The sequence below is a fragment of the Mya arenaria genome, chromosome 15 (genome assembly GCF_026914265.1).
Source record: "Mya arenaria isolate MELC-2E11 chromosome 15, ASM2691426v1".
In the NCBI taxonomy this organism is placed as follows: Eukaryota; Metazoa; Mollusca; class Bivalvia; order Myida; family Myidae; genus Mya; species Mya arenaria.
Window position 1 is genome coordinate 48,844,177 of NC_069136.1, and position 9,930 is coordinate 48,854,106.

Sequence of the window (9,930 nt, forward strand, 5' to 3'; positions counted from 1 at the left end):
ATATGGACCATTTAAAAAGTGGGTCACATGGGGTCAAAAAATAGGTCTCTAGGTCAAATCTTAGAAAAGTCTTTGAATCACATTAGAGGAATTATGTATGGTCTAATATTCATGAAACTTGATCAGAATGTTTCCCTTGATGAACTCTTGGACATGTTTTAAACTGGGTCACTTGGGGTCAGAAACCAGGACAGTATGTGAAATCTTTGAAAAATTGTGTCCGAAACTATTTAGTGGTGGTGATTGGTTGGATTATGTTCAAACATGCTCAGAATGTTCTCTTGGGTTAGATTTCGACTGCATTTTAAAAGTGGGTCATATGGGTCAAAAACTAGGTCACTAGGTCATATCTTACAGAAATCTTGGGAACACTCTCGAGGCATTACATCTGCTCTTATTTCCATGAAACTTAATCAGAATGCCTCGATGAAATCTTGGAATAGTTTGAAACTAGTAGGTCATGTGGGGTCAAATATGAAGTCACTGGGTCAAATCTTAAAAAAAACCTTTGTGGACACTCTAGAGGCTATATTTTTGCAATATATCTGGACCGGTCTTCATGAAACTTGATCAGAATGTTTGCCTTGATGAAATCTTAGATCGGTTTGGAACTTGGTATCATGGAGTCATAAACTAGGTTTCTTGGTCAATTCTAATTGTTACATTATATACAATATTTTTTTTATTTCGAACAGTTGCAATCAAACTCAAACTCATATATATGTATATATTTCATCATCAATTGACTTCCATTCCTTGACTTAGCCCAATCAGGTGGGGGATATCAATGCAACGAATTTGCTTGTTTTTTTATACTCACGACAAACGGAAGTTTAAAAGGGGTGTATTTCACTTGAAAACTACTGGATGGAGTTTTTATTAAACTTTATGCTTTGGTAAAGCACAATTAGAGAGAGTGCAGTATGCAAGAATCATAATTCTATTTCAGCTTGCTACAGAGTTATTGCCCTTGGTGTTTTTGGTATTGGATTTTTATTAAACTTTATACAATAAGGAAGTGCAGTGTACAAGAACCAAAACTCTTATTTTAGCTAATTACGGAGTTATTGCCTTTTGTTACTTTTTCTTATCCGAAGCATAACTTCAAAACTATTCAATGGTATTTTATAAAATAGAATGCTTTGGTTAAAGGCAATGAGTAGAAGTGCAGTGTTTAGGAACCATTACTCTTTTTCAGCTCATTACAGATTTATTGCCCTTCGTTATTTTTACCTCTCATGAGCCTTACCTCAAACCTTCAACATGGAAATCAATAAAATTTCATACAATGATAGAACATAATGAGTGGAAGTGCAGTTTGAAAGAACCATAACTCTATTGTAAATAATTACAGAGTTATTGGCCTGTTTTACATTTTCTTGTCCGGAGCATACCTATTTGCCCTTTGTAACTTTTTCTTGTCCAGAGTATTACTTGAAAAATACTGGATGAAATTTAATTAAACATCATACAATGGTTAAGCACAATGAAAGAATGTGCAGTTAACAGGGACTATAACTCTATGTCAGCTTATTAAAGAGTAATTGCCCTATGTTAATGTTCCTATCTGAAAAAAACAAACTTCAAAACATGAGATGGAATTCAATAAAGTTTAACCGTCATACAATAATAGAACACAATGAAAAAGTGCAGTATGAAGAGCCATAGCTATAGTTAAGCTTTTAGAGAGTATATGTCCTTTGTTACTTTTTTCTTGTACTTCAAAACTACTGGATGGAATTTAATGAAACATCATTCAATGATAGAATATAATGAAAGGAAGTGCAGTTTGTAATAGCCATAACTCTATTTTAGCTAATAACGGAGTTATTGCCCTTTGTTTCTTCTTGTCCAAGGCATAACTTGAAAACTACTGGATGGTATTTAATTAGCCTGCATGCTATGATAAAGCACAATGAGGGGAAATGCAATGCATATGAACCATAAACTAATTTATTTTAGCCAATTACAGAGTTATTGCCCTTTAACACTTTTTTTGTCCAGTGCATTACTTCAGAACTACTGGATGGAAAACAATTTAACGTCATACAATAAAAGAACATAATAAGAGGATGTGAAGTATGTAAAAAACATAAAACCTTTTTTAACTAATTACATAGTTATAATCCTTTGTCTTCCTATCCAGAGCAAAATTTGAAAACTACTTGATGGAATTTAACTGCATACAATGGTAAAGCACAATGAGAGGAAATGCAGTATACAAGAACCATAACTATATTCTACATCTTTACAGAGTTATTGCCCTTTGCCACTTTTCCTTGTAATGAGCATTTCATGAAATCAGTGGATGGAATTTAATTAAACTGCATACAATGGTAAATCTCAGTGAGAGTAAGTGCAGTATACAAGAACAATAACTCTATTCTACCTCATTACAGAGTTTTTGCCCTTTGTAACTTTTGTTTTGGAGCATATCTTTAATTTAATGGATGCTATTTAATGAAACTTCATATTATGGCAAAGCACAATGAGAGATAGTGCAATGTACAAGGACCATAACTCTTTTTCAGCTTGTTATTGCTGTTAGTTACTTTTCCGTTTCCGGAGCATGTTAAACTTGAGATCTATTGGATGGATTTGATTTGATTTGGTTTTTTTAACGTTTTAACTGATATTCAAACAGTCGGATTTGATGTTATTTCAATTTGCTTTCTTATAGATAAACATACATATTGGCTTTATATTTGCAAAGGTAGGCTTAATTTACATTTTGGTGGACTGCACGGCAGTTACTCCCCTTTGGAAATTTGAAGATTTATTTTAAAGTGTGCACATTTCCTAGCTGCTTTATTTATTCTGTCAATGAGATATGAAGAGATAACAAATAACTAGAGATATGAAACTGTTTTGGATATATTCGTAGTAAATTATATGACATTCTAAATAAACAGATTATACAGCATCTGAAATGAAGAAACAAAATCCAAAGCGGAAGTGCTGTATATTGTAAGTAAATGGATGAAGGCAATATTATATAAATATTGCATGGCTTCCAGTACATATTGTCAACATGAGGGAAATACTATTTCCCGAGGCGAAGCCGAGGGTAACAGTATTTTACCGAATGTTGACAATATGTACTGTCACACTGGAAGCCATGCAATATTTATTTTATTATACCGAACACAGTTACATGTATATACACATATAAGGTTTTTACCATTACAGTACACAACTTTCAAATTTAATCAATTTATTCTGTAATTATTGTTTGTTTAAGCTGTCATTTTGTTGCAAATTACGTTTAGAAATAATGCAAACACCGTTGTAACCAGATTAACAACACATTTTAATAAGCGCTTACCACCTCAGCATTGGAAAACCAAAAAATGCCTATTTTTAGACCTTTTTGTACTGTTGGAATCTTTATAGACTCAACTAATGTATTTCCATCGGCCTCCGTATGAGAGGCAAAAGGTTAAAAATTCAGTTTCCACTGCCTCTGATGTCCTGAAAAAAATAAATCAATCAATAGTCGATAACTTGAACCGTTTTGATGTCCTGAACAAAAAATCAATAGTCGATAACTTGAACCGTTTTGTTATGCCATTTTATTTATTGTGCGGGCATCAGCTCTTATTATTTATGCGGCCATTAAAAATTCTAAAGCGCACGCGCATCTTTTCTGCGCATGTGATATTACTCTGCCAGTCAACATTACCGGGCAATATTAAAAAAATATTGACCGCTCGGGTATAGGGAATTTAACATAGACAATATAAGTGAGGTATAATAATACGAAATTGCCCATGATGGGTAATTAACATGAGAAATTGATATGGGCAGGTCACGTGAGGTATAATAAACATGTATATGTAGGTTAGTTGAAGATAAGCAGAATTATTTATTGTTTGGCCACCAACAACAACGAGGACTTGACACCTGTTTGGCAAACACAGAGGGAATGTTTTAAGCGACGTGCCCTGTTTTCATGATAGAAACATGTACACATATCAAGGGAAACCATATGGTTTTTGAAAAACCCGCTTGCGATGATCGAAACATAGTTGTCACAATGACATTCCAGTGAAGTATCTGTATGCGTCTGTCTAGATTGATTCTTGTCCGGGCTGTATCTCGAGGATGCAATTATAGGAAATTTAAAAGCTTGCCATGAAGGTTCACCATGATGATGCGGCGTGCCGCACACAAGACCAAGTTCTGTACCTCAAAGACGAAGGTCACGTTTAAAGGTTTATTGTCAAAATAAGTATTGTTGATAGGACTGGCCTGGACTGAATCTTATTTGGACTCTATCTTTAATATGCATTGTGGGAGTTTTAAACACCTTGCCATGGAGGTTCACCATGATGAAGGGCTTGTCACGCACAAAAGCGATTGCGGTTGAAACGATTGTGTTTGAGCTGTAACTTGACCATGCAGTATAAGATTTTAAAACTTTCCAGGAAGGTTCCCCATAAAGAGTCACTCACCAGACCAAGGTATGTATCTCAAAGGTAAAAGTCACCTTTGGAGGTCTTAGATTGAAAATACCTGTCCGAGCTTTGTCTTGAGGATGCTTTATAGGATTTTAAGAAAAAAATATTCTAAAATTTCACCATGATCAGGTGGCGTGCCGCGAACAAGACCCTGGTCTGCAGATCAATGGTCAATGTCACGCTTAGATGTCAAAGGTTGAAATGCTCCTTGTCCAGGCTGTATCTTACCTAATTCATGTTGTCTTCGTTGGTCATAATGTCGAAAGAGCTATACATAAAAATGCACAAAAAAAACAATTTTGCATCTATGAAGTGTAACGGATATTATGCCCCCTCATGTCCTCGATTTGAATTTATGACCACAGGTTTTTAACTATTTATTTAAAGCTGACCATAACCCTTCTTTCCCTTCAAATATTCGAGTTATTTTCCTTCGTAACACCTTTAATCTAGTTATCTCCCTTCTTTGCCCCGATTATCCTAGTAGCCTCCCTTCATCTACATCTATTGGTAGTTTATTTTTTTTTGTTCAGGTAAAATGACAAACTATGTCGTAGATCTTTGGAGTATCATAAACTTTCTGTACGATAAAAATGTCGTTCATTTTGCGTGAACAGGGCGACCTTTCGTGACGTCTGAAGGCGGATGTTTCGCAAAAAAGAAATTGGTTCATGCATATATCAAACACAAATAAAATAATCTCAATAATTTTCTTGTAATCGCGAAACTCCTTCAACAAAAAAAAACATTTTTATCACAAACATAAAGTCATGAAAAAGGGGAAATGTAAATATAAGTATAGATTCTTAATTTTCGTCCGTCCATGCAGAATAAACGCTCGGTTGCGATTTTGCAAATTTTTAAATGGTTTTGCAAAATCACGACCGAGCGTTCATTCTTTATGAACGCACGAAAAGTAAGAAGCAATCCATAAATGTGACATGATAATATTTATTTGTTTTGGCTTGACACTATGTGGTCCAGAAAAGGTGCCTCCCGAGGTGTCTGTATGATCTTTCTTGGATAGACACCAACCTTTAATTACGCCTTGTCTTGGGGAAAGAAGCACTTGCAAGACATTTCCACGCACGCACGCACACACACGCGCGCAGGAGACACTGTACTTCTAAACATTCCAGCATTACCAAATTGATAACATTTCAATAGTTTTATTTGCGTAAACGAGATATGACCGTTTATTTCATGATATCAAATGTTTTTATATATAATTTGGGATATTTCGCTGCTGGACATTTTTGTATAAAGACCTTATACCAGGTCGTTCAATATCTTTCAATAAACCAATTTATAAGACTATCAGTATGACCCTTTATTCAATTTTAGCCCTTACGCTGCAGTCCTATTTGCCGTTTTATACAATAGCATGCATTTGAACTATCTTAAAACAATAGATGCCTAAAGCTCCTCAGATGAGCAATTTACCGTTGCCGTCATATGTTCCTTTAATCAGAATGTTGAAAACGGATAAGCAAATATCAGAATTGAGAACTTTAAACTAATATATTGTTGTTCAGTAACTGTTGTAATGATTGTTGTTGGTCGGTCAGTCCATCGAAATAGTTGTAGCCCGGAATTAAAGCTATTCTGGTTTTTCCGACCTAATCCTCCGGTACAAACAGAATTAAACCGTTGTAATATACACATGTTACTTAGGAAACAATAGAGTCATTGGACTGTTACACGAATTTCAATAGCTCGAAATTCACCTTTTATTTGTACCGGCATGGGAAAACCCTGTAATGTTAATTCCGGGCTATATGTATTGGAAGTTCATTGAAATTAATACAAATGACTTTAGAAACCATCACAAATGAGGTATATGCCCATGGCATGAATCCCGCATACACGAACAGGCTCTCGGCTTTTGATATTATAAGAAGGCTTACTAAAGCATCAAAATAATGAGAACATTCAATATTTTACTTGAAGTCTGTGGAAATTACTTTTGGACAAATCAACTCGGGCGAAACATTGATGACCTTGAGCAAATAACTGCAGAAAATTCGAGAAAAATCTCAGGAGCTTTTAAAAGTCACTTGCCTTGAGCCACGTCTAGTATAGATGACTTTGATAAACATTTCGCTTACTTCACTTGGTCCTCTCGCCTGTTCGGTTAAATCTTTAAAATACTGAACTAGGGTGTGTCATACCATAATATTACGAAATTACTGTTATCTCAATCTCAGTCTTAATTTATTTTACCAGATAACATCAATGCGCATTCTGCTATAGAATATGTGGATTAAGCTATTCTACAGAAAACAACAACATGTAATTTGAATAAAAGTCATTGTTATTATCACTAATAATTACCCTATGCAGATTTAAAAAACAACAAAAAACATGCATTATGAATATAAAGTTATACGTATACATAGCAAGAAGAGCTGTAGAATTATAGATTGATTTGCATTTAAAAGTTGTTGTAACTTTAGAAATTAATTCAGGTTTATATAAAGAGAAATGTTCAATATCTTTGTTGCAGATAAATTGGGAAATATTGAAAATAACAAAACAAACTATTTTTTAACATGACAACACAATTGAATTTCTCGACTGATTTAATCTCCTACATGGTGGTGTTAGTAGTTTATACTCCGGGTCCCGGCGTGAGCACATTGAAGGGTCCCAGAGTGACAGTTCAACCACCGCACACCTATCCTGGGCGGTTAACCAGTACTAGGTGCCTTCACTTCTGCAAGGAACTGACAACTTCTGTACATGCCAGAGGCAGTGGTACAGTGCGAATGGTCGTAGAAAGGATTTCATTACCAATCACAACAGAAGTGACCTGGTCCGCCCGGGAATCGAACCCTGGTTGTCCGATTAACAGTCCAACACTCTACCGACTGAGCTAACAACCGACAAGGGTGTTTATATCAGCTTGGTGTTGAATGTGGATAACAAATGGTGAACTTGTAATCTTTCTATTGTTTTATTTAACAATGGGATGTTAATCGAATGATAACAATACTATCCATTGTATATGCACTTTCAAATTAACAATGAATTGTATTCAACAAAATCGTAGGAGTTGTTATTGTCTTATGAAACTAGTAAGGCAAAATGACTTTGTTGGAGTCTTTAATTAATAACAGGAATATGCTTGGAACGCTTTTAATAGTAATAGTTTGTCTGGCGAAGCCAGTGGTATGTATGATTTATTATAATAACCTTATTTTTAATTTGGTGTTACAAGTATTTTTTTATCTTATGCAGTAGGGTTTAAAACTACACATAGTGCAGTCAAAATTGAAAATGGGGAAAAATGCACAGAAAATAATTTTGGTTGGTTTGCGTCATATCAGGCACTGCAATGACTATACTACAGGTATAGAAAAGTCACACGGCGAAAAGCGTAATCTTTTTTATAAAATGTTTCAAAATAAAAATGATAATTTCTTGACTTTGCCAATTAGCTGTGACATTTTTTGCAATACAAATACCAGAAATACTGAATATATTATAGTACTGTATAACAAACTTAGAGTAAGGAAATACCGTATCATGTGAACTGTGGTAAAAGATAACCAACATTTATCCAAAAATGGAATTTTTGGAATCTATTGTTAAAATGACACTCTTATTCAAAATCAAAACATTCACATGTATAACAGACATACATTTTGACTGATAAATATTCAACTCCTTACTAAATAATGCATGTATGGAAAATATTAATTACTGATAACAAGAGTGTAACCATGTATTTAATAGCAGAATTTGAAGCGCAAAAATATTATTTTGATTGGTGAATGCTAAAAGATTTACTGTGGTCTACTATATTTGCATAAGGTAGAACTATATACCTTGTTTTATGCTCGTTTTGTTCAAATTAAACTCGGTATACTTCATAAGAACCATTATTTTCGACATTTATATATAATATTTTTTTTAAATATCAAAACAATATTATTAATTGTGTTACGTCTAATTTGGGAGTAAGAGTGCATCTTTAAATACTTTAAAACTGAACCATTGATTTTTCGTATAACACGTTCATGTTTTAGTCAAGCAAAAAGATACAAGATACAAGACTTTGTTATCATTGATACAAGTATAATATTTCCTTTGATAATATGTTTTGATGCATGTTCTCCTTAGTAATAGTATATATTTGATATGTTTGTAATGTATTCTAAATGTAATACTAAATGGTATATTGACTATTGTATATAAGTATGATCATGTTGATGGATGATGAACTGTATGTTTAAATCCAAACAAACTATTCTTCTTCTTCTCCTTCAAGACTCTTTATTTAAAGACGGATATAAGATAACAAAAAAAGTCCAATGACAATCGCTTACAAACGTATCATGTGTTTATTTGTTTTTAGCTAATTATTGCCTTTACGCTCTTTAGACTAATTGAAATTGGTTTTACCAAATTGGCATGTGTAATGTCAAAATAGTAAAACAAAAAAGAAACAATTTAATGGTGAACGTTAAATTATTTAACATTAAAGAGGTATATGTGTGTGAATACATGACAATAACTAAACTCGATGATATAATGGACTTTGTGCGGAAGTTATGAAAAAAAGCAATTGCTGGCAAACGTTGGAGTTGTGTAATAAAATTTGTTCATGATGTGAATTAGGAAAACTACCTTCTCACATCTATTGTATTTCATTTGGATATCTCAGGCCTCAGCCGATCTGAATACTGGTAACATAGCTTACTACGTGGGTATCGACGAGTACGTCCCGAGGGTTTCGTGCAGTGTTGAAAGTTGCAAAAGGAGTTTGAACGTGAGCATTGGGAAGTAAGTGCATCGATACTACAGAAATTAAACAAATTGATATACTTTTTCTGTGTGATACTTGTTTAATTTAGAACGATTGTGAAACAAGTTATTAAAACATTATGTCAAGCACTCCCTTTGGCATGGTGTTACACTAGAGTGTTGTTTGAGGTACCAAGAGGAAACCCTGCTGTCCGGCTTGGTGAACACAAACCAGATAAACCGAGCTCGGAACATTCTGGTGGAAAGCCGGGCAGGATGATGAAATTTATTTGTACTTACTTTCAGAATTGTTTCTATATGAATAACAAAGCCTATATTTTTTATCTATTCATCGGGCCCCAATTTCTCGAAACTTCTTAAGCCAAACAGACTTAAGTAGCTTATTTCAATAATCCAAAATATATACTTTTATAAATTAATTGAATTTTGATAATTGAAAAATTGTTTATTGTGATAAACATAAAGATAATTCCTGTCTTCAGTATAAACACTTTTATAGAAGTAAATATTACGCAAATTATTGAAAAACAAAAATAGTGAGCTTAGCTTAATCCTGTTATAAGGGACTAAAAGTTTCGAGAAATTGGGGCTAGGGGTTCTAAAGTTCAGGATTAATCCTCAAATAAGGACTAGGGCATTTAATTTCAGGCTATTATTCAGTTGCAAATACTGTTTTTGCTTATTTTGATAGCGCTGTTAA